General features: G+C 41.4%; 1 long non-coding RNA gene across 1 annotated transcript in view; it reads right to left on the bottom strand.

Annotated features, from left to right (window-relative positions):
* Positions 1 to 12,226, bottom strand: part of LOC129737391 (uncharacterized) — a 59,179-nt gene that overhangs the window by 24,822 nt on the left and 22,131 nt on the right. The window contains exon 2 of the long non-coding RNA XR_008735167.1: positions 149 to 293. This is a non-coding gene — a long non-coding RNA (uncharacterized LOC129737391). The remainder of the gene's footprint in view (positions 1 to 148; positions 294 to 12,226) is intronic.

Consider the following 12,226-nt stretch of genomic DNA (forward strand, 5'->3'; position numbering starts at 1 on the left):
CAAGCCTTTAAAACCTTTGTGGGCTATGTGTGAACTAAGTAGGCATTCACCCATTTTTTTTTAAATGTGTCATTTATGCAGTGGATCGATCTGCAGAAGACATTACAATCAGACACTACACTCAGAAAAAATAAGATTTGAGTATTACCTGGGGACAGTTACTGTGATACTGTTACATCCACAGGGGACAACTCTGCTTTCAGGATGCCAGTGTAAATCCAAAGCATGTCCACTACGCCAATGATCTTACGCTGCTTTTTTCTTCTGGGTAAGAGGCGGCATAATTCAACTCTCTGAAACACATGGAAAGTTAGAGAGGAGGCAGAGCTCACTGTTAGTAAATTTTCCAATAATTCAGATTAATATATGGTACAACAAACATTTACTAAAGGCTCTCACAAAATCCTGTTCTCTATTTTACCTAGTGTCTCTCATGTAAAACTAGAACTGAAATCTCTCGAGTTTTACGTGCTCAATTCAAACACGGTAATACATGCCGGCGAAGAAAGAATCAGACAAGTAGCATGTCACAAGTTCTTCAAGCATAAATTACTGTGAGACATGCTTCCCACTGAGTACCTCAGTCACAAAATACTGGTTTCTATGTCAGTACGGTCACTACTCTGTTTCCAGTATCCTGGTCACCTGTTAAGGTCACACCTGAGTTTTCTCCCTCTGCAAAGTCCTTTGCAGTTTGTTTGGAGATACAATGGTGCAAAGAGTTCTCAAACAACTATAAATAGCTACAATTGGTTTTGGTCTTGTTAGTGTCGTTAATCAAAGTTTCTTTAAATGCTCAGGTGATTCTTCTGTCTTGTGCAGAAACTACTACAATAGTATCCCAGATACTATTGCATCACCAACAAAACGGGAAAATATTCAGAGCACTTAAAGAGATTTGCAGAGACTCAGACCTAAGAGTGTGAAGTGCATCACACAATTTACCACAGGCCTATCTCTATATCACAGATACCAAACTCAACTTTGAATGCGAGAAGGGAAAAAATGAGATATGAAATTCATATACCGTAATTAAATGGAAAACACATGCAAAGTGTAGCAGAAAAATAATAGAAACATGAATTGTGTATATTGCATCTGTCTGTCATTACGGTAGGAGTGGCAATGATTAGTAGAAATAGGGTTGCAAAATGATTTCTTATATAATATCACTTCCTGTGCCCATAGGATAACTGTAATAACGACAGCTCACCCTCCGGCAAGGGCTAAGACAGCAAGCACAGTCCTTTCCGCTGGGAAAGAGCAGCACGCACTTGTGCAGAAGCCTTGCCAGCTGAAGGAGGTGCTGACTTCTCATCCTTTGAAGGTAACAGCAACCAGTCTTGGAGCTGGCATATATTTGGGAGAAAGATACCACTGCCAGGGACCTACAGCCTAGATTATCCTAATCAACAAGAATCTGCTTCAGAATCATCCCGAACAAGGGAGGAATGCTAAGAATGCTCTAAAAGCCTTAAAATGTTGACTTTTGTGGACAGCATTATGTAAATTCAATGGTGCATACATGTGAACTTTTACATACACACTTAGAACGGGAACTTGCCGTTGCACACACACACATGAATGGCCCTGCTGAGCACAGCGAGAGCATTCCCATACTCAGCATTGTTCATGAGCGACGTGCCATGCCTTTTTACCTATCCAACCTAAAACACCTCAGTACACATACAGACAAGGGTGTCTCTCAGGGTCCTAGTGCATACATGACTTCAACAGGTAGCAGTCAGCCATTAATATATGATGTTGATGGGCCGTGCTTTTGATGTAAGAGTTTAACCCTGAGGTCTTCCAGAAGCAGAACTTAACCCATTGCCTAAGCCCACAAGATAAACCAGCGGCAAGCTCAAGCTGGCAATCTGGGTGGAGGATCTCCCCCCTCCACCCAAGCCTGACTCACTGCAGCTCCCTGCAGTTGAAATGTGAAGGGGCAAGATCTTTGCTGGTGGGTGATGCAAGCAATCAGTATGGCTGCCTTTCAGAAGTGCTGAAATAAGGGACCTTAGTGGGGATAGCTGAAGTTCCACATCAGGTCTTCTGTCCACCAGAAACTAGGGTGGGCTGTAGTGGATTTGACTGCCACACTCCGTGCAGCTGCACTGACTCCCAACCAGTGCAAGGAAGGGGAAGCTAAACTGGCCTGGAACGTGCCTGCTTCCTCCTGATCCCGTTGGGAACGTCATTGCAATGCCCAGCTACTGCACGCAGGTCCAGCCCTTACATACATACTGCTATCAGCCCTGCTGCGTGACCTTAACTAACTTAAACCCTCCTGGATTCTTTATGCACTGTGCTGGTTTTGGAAAAAGTGCAGGGAAGAGGGTATTTTTCTGCAAATAGAATTTTTCATAAGAGGCGTAGTCACCTTTTGCTATTACAGATGCAAAGGCAATAACAATATATACAGGCCCGAGCAATAATGGAGATTCTGGCAGGTATTTTTTCCCCTGTCATAAGCACACCGGGCCTAAGGCAAGGTTTTCCTCTATTTAATAAAGAAAATGGAAAGGCAGGGAGAAAAATAAAATTAAAAAAACCCTGGCTTGCCTCTCAAATTACACAACCTGCTAAATATTTAGGGCATTCTTTCCCACAAGCATTTCAAATGGATGAGAAAGAGGTTTGTCTTCTTGACAGTTCACATCCTCTTGTGGGCCAGACACTTTCCTCTGGAAGCTCACTGAAGTCAATGATATAGCAGCAGGGATGACAGATGAAGCTCACGATCCACATTTTAGTGGTACCTATCTATCCTTCATACAAATCACATCAAGATTAAGATGAAGATGCTAAAGGTTCACGCTGAGGAGACAAGACAGCAGAAACAGTCTAAAATCTGTGGCAAACGCATGCGTTTAATTCCACTCTCAGTCTCTGCTAGAAGGGAAAGGCTTGAGCAACATAAAAGTAACTAACACTGTTCTTCAATACCTGCTTTGAGTGACATATATTCTTTCTGTTCGGGATTTCTTCCCCTCAGTTGTAGTGAATTGCCATCACTTACTCTCATTGCATGGGTGGTTATCTTCATTGTAAAGAACAAAATGACAAGTGCTTACAGTTGACTAGTCATGGGTCACCCTGCAAACAGCTCCCAGCTTTGCAAATCAGCAGTCCAAAACACTCTTTCTTCAAAACACCAAGAAAACTATGCCAGCCTCTCAAACTGGAAACCGCAAATCTGGCCCCACCCAATTTGAGTTTATTAGCAATTGAATTAGAAGTTCCTCAATCAAAATGAAAATCGGTGAATAGTCATTAGATCAAGTTAAAATGAAAGCAAAGACAACAAGAAGCCATAGCTGTAATCAGCCATCCAAAATTAACCTATCGGCTGTCAAGCAAATGACTGCTACATCAATAGCTTTTTCACATTAGGCCACTTGTTCTTCATAACAGTTAAAATAGAATGCTTTAATAGAAGAGCTTCATATATATTCTGATAGTCAAACTGGCACTTAACTTGATTTGGGGCTGTTCTCAATTAAGAACTGGTTATGGTCTCCAAAATTCCTTCTTGGATGCTTCTAAGGTTCTGCACCAGAAAGAGGAGGGGAACACTGGCAAATCATAATAGAGATGTGAGAACTGTGCTGGGGAAAAAAAAGCAAAAACCCCCTGGAATCTGGATTCTGAACTCAACCAAAGCCAAGCTGCACTGAAATGTGAAGGTCTGGCCAACTTCCTAAATTCTAGTATCATCATTTTCATTTACAATACTTATTTTGCAGCACGTATTTCAAGTTGGGTAAAACAATCTTTTCAAGACAAAACATTCAATTTGTAAGGTTTTCACCTGCCACTTCGCAGTCCTGTCTACCACACGGAACTTCCCACGTCCAACCCAGCATGAGCTGGATCCCCAGGTCACACAGCTGCCCTTTGACAGCCCTGTCTCCACCGGCAGCAGTTTCAGACACGCTAGTACAGTGAGGGTGAGCCTGTTCCGTGTCACACGCGCCTCCCATCACCCACTTTGTGCCTGCAGCTGGAAGCCACCTCGTTGTTGAACAACAAATGTCAGACAACAACTTGTCGCTGAAGCACAGCAGCGTGCAGCACGCATCCCGGTATCACCCTCCTGACGGCTTTGCAACAGAGAAAAGGTGAGGACATGACAAAGAAGCAGCGACTGTTCTCCCTGACTTCAAAAGACAGCACCATGCCACTAATAATACTTCACACTTAAGCCACAGCCAGCTTTATAAACAGTAATTTAAAGATGCCTTCTGGTGTACCTGCGAAGGAAACACTGTTTTCACTCTTCACAAGGACCACATTTTCTTTAGTGAAATTTGATTAAAGGAGCCAACCTTGAGCACAAAAGGCTTCATTTTCAGGGGGACGAGAAGCTTCAGGCCACATCATTGCCTAACCTTCTAACTGTGTCTCCTAACATCAGCTAAAAGTTAAAATCTGGTATTTTCAGCAGAATGCCTCACAATTTTTCATTTCTGAAATTGCATACTGTTCATCAGTAATTTTGAAAGAGGAGCAGGATTCACACAAAAAAGGCATTGTGAAATGTGTTAACCATTTGAACATATACATATAAAAAAACCTCCTCGCTTAATCCACTGACATCTCACTCAGTAAACCTGCCAGGAATGAATTAAACCAGCATTATGAGATTTACTACATGGGTTGTTCATCTGCTCACACTTCTCCTTTTATTTTTAATCTTTGAACTGGCCAAGGTGTTACCCTCTTGCCATTTACCTCGTCCAGAAATGACGCCTTCTCCGAGCACTAGATGGAAGTGAAAACTGGTGACAGTTACAGCCCTGCCCCCTCAGAAAACCCAGAGCAACCTGGGTGAGCCCAGAGACGCCAAGTCACTGCTCTGTCTAATTACAAACCCGAGGCAGATTAACCTTTGATGACTAAATTAATCTTCTAAATAAAATGAATATGCATCAGCCTGCAAATTAGGATTAAATGCTTAGCAGAATCTTTATGTGATCAAGCAGGTTTTGTGGTGCAGATGTTAACCATTAACATGAAGCAATAAAATCATTCTTTTTTCTTATAATAACACCTAACAATTCTAAAGCCACCTTTCATCTGAGAATCTCAAAGGGTTCCATAAACATAATTAATTAACCCTCTCAGCGTCCGAGACAAGAGCGTAATAATATCCCCATCGAACAGCTGAAGAACCAGAGGCACAGCAACGTCCCAGATCGCGTGCCTCGGACTGTGCGTAATGTTAGATGCTTTAAAGAAAAAGAAAAGACCAGGTTCACACTGGCTTCACCCCTTCTCTCACGCAGCACTTCTGCCAGGACTGGCAGGGTGGCTTCTCTGTAGGCCTGAACTGCTGCCACGCACGTGCCTCCCTGCCCCAGCAGGGCTCGTGGTGGCTCCCTGCAGCCCGCAAGGTCAGGCATCGCCTGTGGCCACCCCCGCAGCACTGCTGCACATCACCCCACGGTGCCAGCCAGCGGGGCAGGCATGCTCCTCTGCACCCGGGCACCTTTTTGCTCTCAAAAGCAATGGAACTTGTCTCATGACTGACCAAAGAAAACCCAACATTGCACTTTCTAATCTAGTACTTAATTCTGAAATAAATCTTTTCTTTCATTGAAGTATCTGTTCCTTGCACAAACCAGTTACAACGATTTGGTCACAGGAAGACCCAGGGGACAGCAATCCCACTTGGTTTTGACTGCTGGTGGAACAGTAGCCCCTGCAATGCAATCCCGATGTCTACATGGAGTAAGATGCTTGCACAGAAGGCTATCACTCCCATCCAGAACCTGACACTGGAAGAGATGCAGCCGTGGTTCTTCCAGTTTCAGGGAACCAAGTAAGTCTGCTGAGGTCCACTTTCTGTGCTCCTTTTTCCAATTCCATTCATTTCCAAGTGTTTTACAATGAGGAATTTAGACAAACGTATACATCATGACTTTTCAGCCTTACTACCCCTGATTTTAATTTAATTGGTTTGAAACCTTGTGCACTTGATTATTATCAAACTGTAAAATCAAGTTTTAATTTGATCTATTTGAATCAAAAGTAACGTATTAGTGAGCTACGGACAGGGACATAAGAGCTCATATTCATGATAATCCAGTTTGGTGACACGTTTTGTTGTCCAATCATAGCAGCTTCTCCTAGCATGTAAGTTTTTCTTTTGATGTAAATTAATCTGATGGTGTAAAGTGTCTGTTACTGCAAATATAATTTTATTTGCTTAAAAGGGGACCGGATCAATTCTTAAGGTCAGTTTAAATTTCTTAGCTTCTCAAAGGAAGCTTAAGCTGGAAATTTAAAGTGATTTTAGAAAACTGACATCACACAGATATTTTTGGCATATAAGTGACTTCCACAGTTCTGGTGTGACGGATACACTCGACCCCCTAACCAAACCAGCATTCCTTTGGTACCGGCTCCAGAAGATGTAAAGGCCTGAGCCATAGCCGGGCCAAGACTCCTCCAGGAAACCCACACAGGAGCAGTGACCCAGTGAGCCCTGATGCACACGAGCCTGGAACTCGGATCATGCCAGGAACACAGGAACAGTGGCTAGGTTCTCCAAGACTCATTTATCAAGGAACAAAGCAAGCTGTGGTACAAGGAGTCTCATGCATACCTTTCCAGTCGTACACGGTCTGACTACGAGCCAGCCACTTGGTTCCATAACTATGGCATCCTCAGTGAGCCTCCTTGGAGGTGTCCCTGGAGGCAGCGTGGCTACATGGCAGTGCTCTCCCCTTGAGCTGGGACTCCTCTAAGGCTGCTCCTTGAGGCAGAGAGACCTTTTGAGTAATGACAGATCTTTGAATGAGCCCAGTTCCAGTTCTCTCTAAATTGCAAAAGGACTGCCTAGCGGTGACTGTCCCCTTGAGCTGGGGTGGCTCTCACGGATAAGAGATTCCTTACCTGAGACTGAGAGCCTTCCTGACCCAAGGGAACAGATCCTCGGTAAGTGACTGATAGCATGCTAAACTAATACAAATGAATTCCACGGAGCTACTTCTTTTAGATATAAACTATTATCCAAGACCGGACCTAGCAGCACCAAAGCTCCATCTGGAGTTTAGAAAGCAAAGCGGGTGCACTCTGAACCTCGTGACTCAATGGGAGGGTCTCCCTTTCCCTTTTGCATCTTTGGTCTCTACGTAAACCCTTCTAGCTCAATTCTAACTCGATTTGCCTTGGCATGTTTCATCTAAGTAACAGAGTGAACCTTGCCACTGAACTTGGTTAAGTCGCACTTTTACAAATTCATGTTAAAAGCACTTTTGCTAATACTTTTGACGGTGATTCTTTGAGCAACCTAAATCACTCATTCATGACTACTGGAAGTCAGACATTTAAAAGTATTTGTTGTTTCATAAAATGACTGCTAAAATCCGTGGAAAAATTCCAAGGACTTTAATAAGCTTTGGATTGGGTACATTACTACTATGAATGTAATTCTTGATAGCTTTCATAACATCCCAGGCCATGTGAGAAACTCAGGAAAAGCAATTAACATTCCTCCATCGACTTCTGTATTTACATTTTAAATTTACCATTTAAGACTTTAATTCTCCATAAAACTGCTTAAATATACGTAACTTCAGTGTTACTTAAATGTTTTATGATCTTCCTGAAATGATCAGCTAATTAAAATCACTTATTTGATTTAGTACCTTAAATTTGCTTTCCTTTATTTGGAAGGAAACGGATTTAATGTGCAGGTTTTGTTCATTTTCCTTCTCAGAAAATCTTAATTTGGAAGGAAAATCATGATTATATGGTAGGGAGGAGTATGTCTTCTAGGCTGCAAACTTAAACTAGTGGTAATCATTAGCTACCATGTATGACATGGTGTTTATAATTAAGAAATAAATTTACTACAGAAACTTGGAATTATCAATTAAAAAGTAGTCGGTGCAGTCCCACAAGGTCCTATATGATTACCTACGTTATCTGGGCTGTCACTTCCAATGCTGCTTTGAATCTCAAAGACCTCTGAGGGGTGCTCCATGTGTCAAGTTAAATAAGTGAGACAATCTTAGCGTAAAAATGCTATGATACAAGCGGCTGCAAACACAACTCTTCTAGAGGAGAATAAAGATGTCAGCTTCAACTTGAATATTATTGGCAAACTGTTCTTCCCTTCCTACTGTACTTCTGACTGGACTGACAGGACCACTCAATCTATGGCTGTACCAGTCTGTCTGATGGGTTAGGGGGGACAGAACCTCAGGAGCATTAAAGGACACCCCAGGCTGCTACATTTTTTTCTTACTTATTACCTCTACAGACTTAGTTTTTTCCTTCTTCAGAGATTCCTCAAGTTTAAGGCCAGAAGAGACAGTTAAATTATCTAGCCTGACCTTCTATATATGCTAAGCCATTAGCTACACTCACTGACCATCCTCCACAAACCCTTCTCCTTTTCTCTGAGCTACCTGTCATAACACTGATCTACAAACGTGTCTCAATTATGAGGTGGTAAATCACTGTAAAAAAAAATAAACAACTCCTCCCACCAGCTTTTCTCTCCAGAATCCCAATTCCAACAAAATGATTCTGTTCCTCACTCTGAAACACAATGAAAAATTTGGCACCCTCTGATGAATCAGATTTTATTTCTTGTGCTGAGTGTCTCACGTCTGTTGCTCTGGGCTCTAGCTTGGACTAGAAATAAAAGGAATAGAAAGTGTCACCTCATCATATTCTTGACCTGATTGTAGTAGATGGATCTTAAATACTTTATATTCAGCTATGGAGGCTGGATACACCTATTCATGAATTCTGATACAAACCAATGAAGTTAAAATTAAAACCCAAGCTGTTCATCCACAGTCTCAAAATAAAATCCAAATATTTTCTAGTGCTATATAACTTCTTCAAACCAGTATACATCAAGAAATCTAGCATGCCCTTCACAACTCCAGTATCTGCCTATGCAGTAAAACTCAGACATTTACTAGAAATAGGGAAAAAGAAAATAACATTCCAAAACTCATGATACCATTATTTAGGATCAATTTGAAGTATCTATTTGTTATTATTTGATGAATTAGTATCAAGTTGAAGACTGTCTCTTGGCTCTGCAATAAAGACTAGTGTAGACACAGGAACACTGACAGACAGTGACTGTCTCCTCTTTCAAACCTACACTGACAGCATCAACCGTTGTTCAGTTTGGTATGGGGGGGCGTCAATAAGAGGGAAATGCCGCTTAACTTACGGCAGCATGCAAAATCTAGCACCTCTGTGTCTTCCTGGATTTGCCCCACGAGCATTCCAAAACGTGCACAACAAAACCACATGAAACTCAGATGATTTCAGGTCACGATACAAAACACAGAACAGATTCACAGGAAGATTTACTAAGGTTCACCAACCTGTTGAGTGAACCTGGGCCCAGTTCCAAGGAAATCTGGATTGATTAATGTTTTCTTTAAATCAACATCACCTGATGTTCTTTGCTACTGATGTGAATCTCATCTTTTTCTTTTCTCTTTGGAATTTCAGATCGGTTTCAGTACAGAGCTGAAAACAGCACACAGAATGCACATCCATCTGCGTACTAACGGAAGAGCATGTACCACTGCTCCCTGCAACGCAATGAAATACTGCAAAACCAGTGTCCCACCAGCCTCATCAGTGGTGTTTTATATCCCTATATATATATATATCCCTAGCTTTTTGGTAGGGTCTAGGGGTAGGGCTTTTTTTCAAATCCTTCATGCATTTAAGAACACAGCAGTAAAGGAGCTCTTTCTACATTTCAAACACAGGACCAAATAGAGACATACTCGGCTACAGAAGGAACGCAGCCTCTCTCTGATGGACCCCCTGGAATCAATGGAACTACTTAAGGACTAACATACCATTACCCATCGTGAGGAAGAGCTACTGTAAATAAGCTTTGAAAACTGTATTCCAGCTACAGTTGTGCTTAGTGGTTTGCTATATTCCAGCACTAATATATATTGCTAAATATAAATAAATGAAATAAAGTGGGAGACAGCGATACTCTGACTTCTGGTAGCAATGACTGTACATTTGTTCCAAGTGTCTGAGCAATCAGAACACTACATAAATACCTTGCCATGCCTGTGGGATCCCGTGCTAAGTTATAATCCATCACCGAAGCAGGCAGCCACTCCTGAAGACATGCTAAAGCATTTCTGAGGTTGAATGTAATTCAGTGCTACACTATCTGGTTGCATGTTTATTTCCTCTAGCAGGAAGAAGTGGCTACATGCGGAGCAGTTGTACACTGGAAATTTAACTTAAAATTTTATTAATTTTATTAATATTCATATTAAACAATTATTGACCAAAGGCTCTGTAAATTATCAGCTGATTTATATTCTCCTTTCTATAAGAATTCTTTGTCAATAATCTTTACGTTCAGGAATTCTACCCTGACACACAGCTTGTCTGTATTTACACCTTTATTTGAAAACAGCACAAGTTTTCAGGATTGAGCCAGGTGAAACCATTCAGATAAACAGGAAGAATCTGCCCCACCACGTCCTCGCTACACACACAAAAGAATATGCATTATGTTTGTATAAATAACCCCCCGCTTACTGTATAGTTGCTTTATTTGTTTTCTTCATTTCTGACTCCTGGTTTCAGACAAACAAAAAACTGAGGAAAATGTTAAAGAACTGCCAAAGTTTCTCTTGGAATAGAAAAGGAACAGGAATATTCTAAGACAGACCGTTCCCTCAATTTCTTCTGGCCAATTTGTAGTCCCAGCAGATTTGCACAAACTTCGAACAAGCACAGAGGCCTGGCAGCACTGACATGAGCTGAACTCTTCTCGCCTTGTGAAATTCAACCACTGCAACTTCATAGGCAGCTTTGGCAAAATACAGAAAAGATCAACCCAAAAGAAAAAGAGATTTTAAACCAACTGGATTTTTAAGGAGAATTTTTGTCAGCAACTGAAAAATCCCCCAACATTTCATCAGGGAACTTTTTAGCAGCTTAATTTTTCACTGATGTGTTTGTATTGCACTGGAGTCCATCCCTAGTGTCCCGAGTTCCTCCTTTTTCCTTTTACTACTGCCTTAGATATCGGTGTCCACTAATAATATGAAAAAAGCCATCTTTAACGCTTAGGCTGTAAATATGCCACTGAGTCCCAAGAGCCTAACATATGTCAAAGGCATGAAATGATGACCATGAAAAGAAACTCTGCATCTGTGTTTGCTTAGCAGAAGAACTGCAGGGCTGACCTGTGGACTGATGTGGCTGTTTAATATGGTCTCTGCAAACCGTTCAATAACATCAGAACTGCTGTTTAATCCTCTTACCAGTACCATTGACATTATTTCATGTTCTACTAATTCCAAGTCATCTGCAGAAATACTTGCCTCTCTGGCAAGCCAACAGAGAGGGCCAAATTTTTTCAAAGGCTACAGCTATAATCTTGCATGTATTGTTTCAGAATGAGATTTTTATTTTTCTTTTCCATGGGAACATTTTTGCATAATCTTATAGCCTGACTCTCACCTCACTTTTATTTTTGCAAGTCAGGAGTAAAGGTAATGCAAGGTGAGGATCAGAGCCCAAAGCTCCATGAAATTGAATTTTCTGAAACAAGTATCCAAGTGTACTTGGAGACTGTATCTCCAAAGGTGTTCAGATGCAAAAACCTCAATTATTTGGCTTTTGGAAGAACAAAAAATACATTTAAAAGAGAAAAAAAATAAGGTTGAGATTTGAGAAGCTTCACAAGTATCTATATTTCTAATTTGCAACTTCTTGACTAGTTTTTGCAACGTTCTCCCCTTTCATTTGGATTTCCTAGGGAGAGTTTGTGGCAATCATATCAATAAAGAAGACCAGGTTTTTCACATGTTGGTTGCCAATTCAGTGCTCAACATTAAAAAACCCCTTAAAATTACCAAAACATAAAGAAGAAAATGATTCATTAATAAAAACAGGCTCTCATAATGATTCTCCTATGCATTTCCAGAGGATCAGAAAAAGTGCTGGAACTTGAAGGGAAAGGATTCAAGGGAGTGAAAACTTTCCGGCTTTGAAAGGAATTAACATTCTCGATGCTGTACAATCATTCTTACGTCTCTTTGCAACCTTTGGGGAGTCACAATCCATCCAGGAGAATCAATTATTGAATGAACAGTAAGGGCCTCGTGCTACCACTCCCGTCATGCCACTCCCTTCGGTCAGAGAACACAAGTGGCTCTGAAACCAGCGCAGCCACGTAGTGTGAATGAACTGC

This window comes from Falco cherrug, chromosome 14 (genome assembly GCF_023634085.1).
Source record: "Falco cherrug isolate bFalChe1 chromosome 14, bFalChe1.pri, whole genome shotgun sequence".
NCBI lineage: Eukaryota > Metazoa > Chordata > Aves > Falconiformes > Falconidae > Falco > Falco cherrug.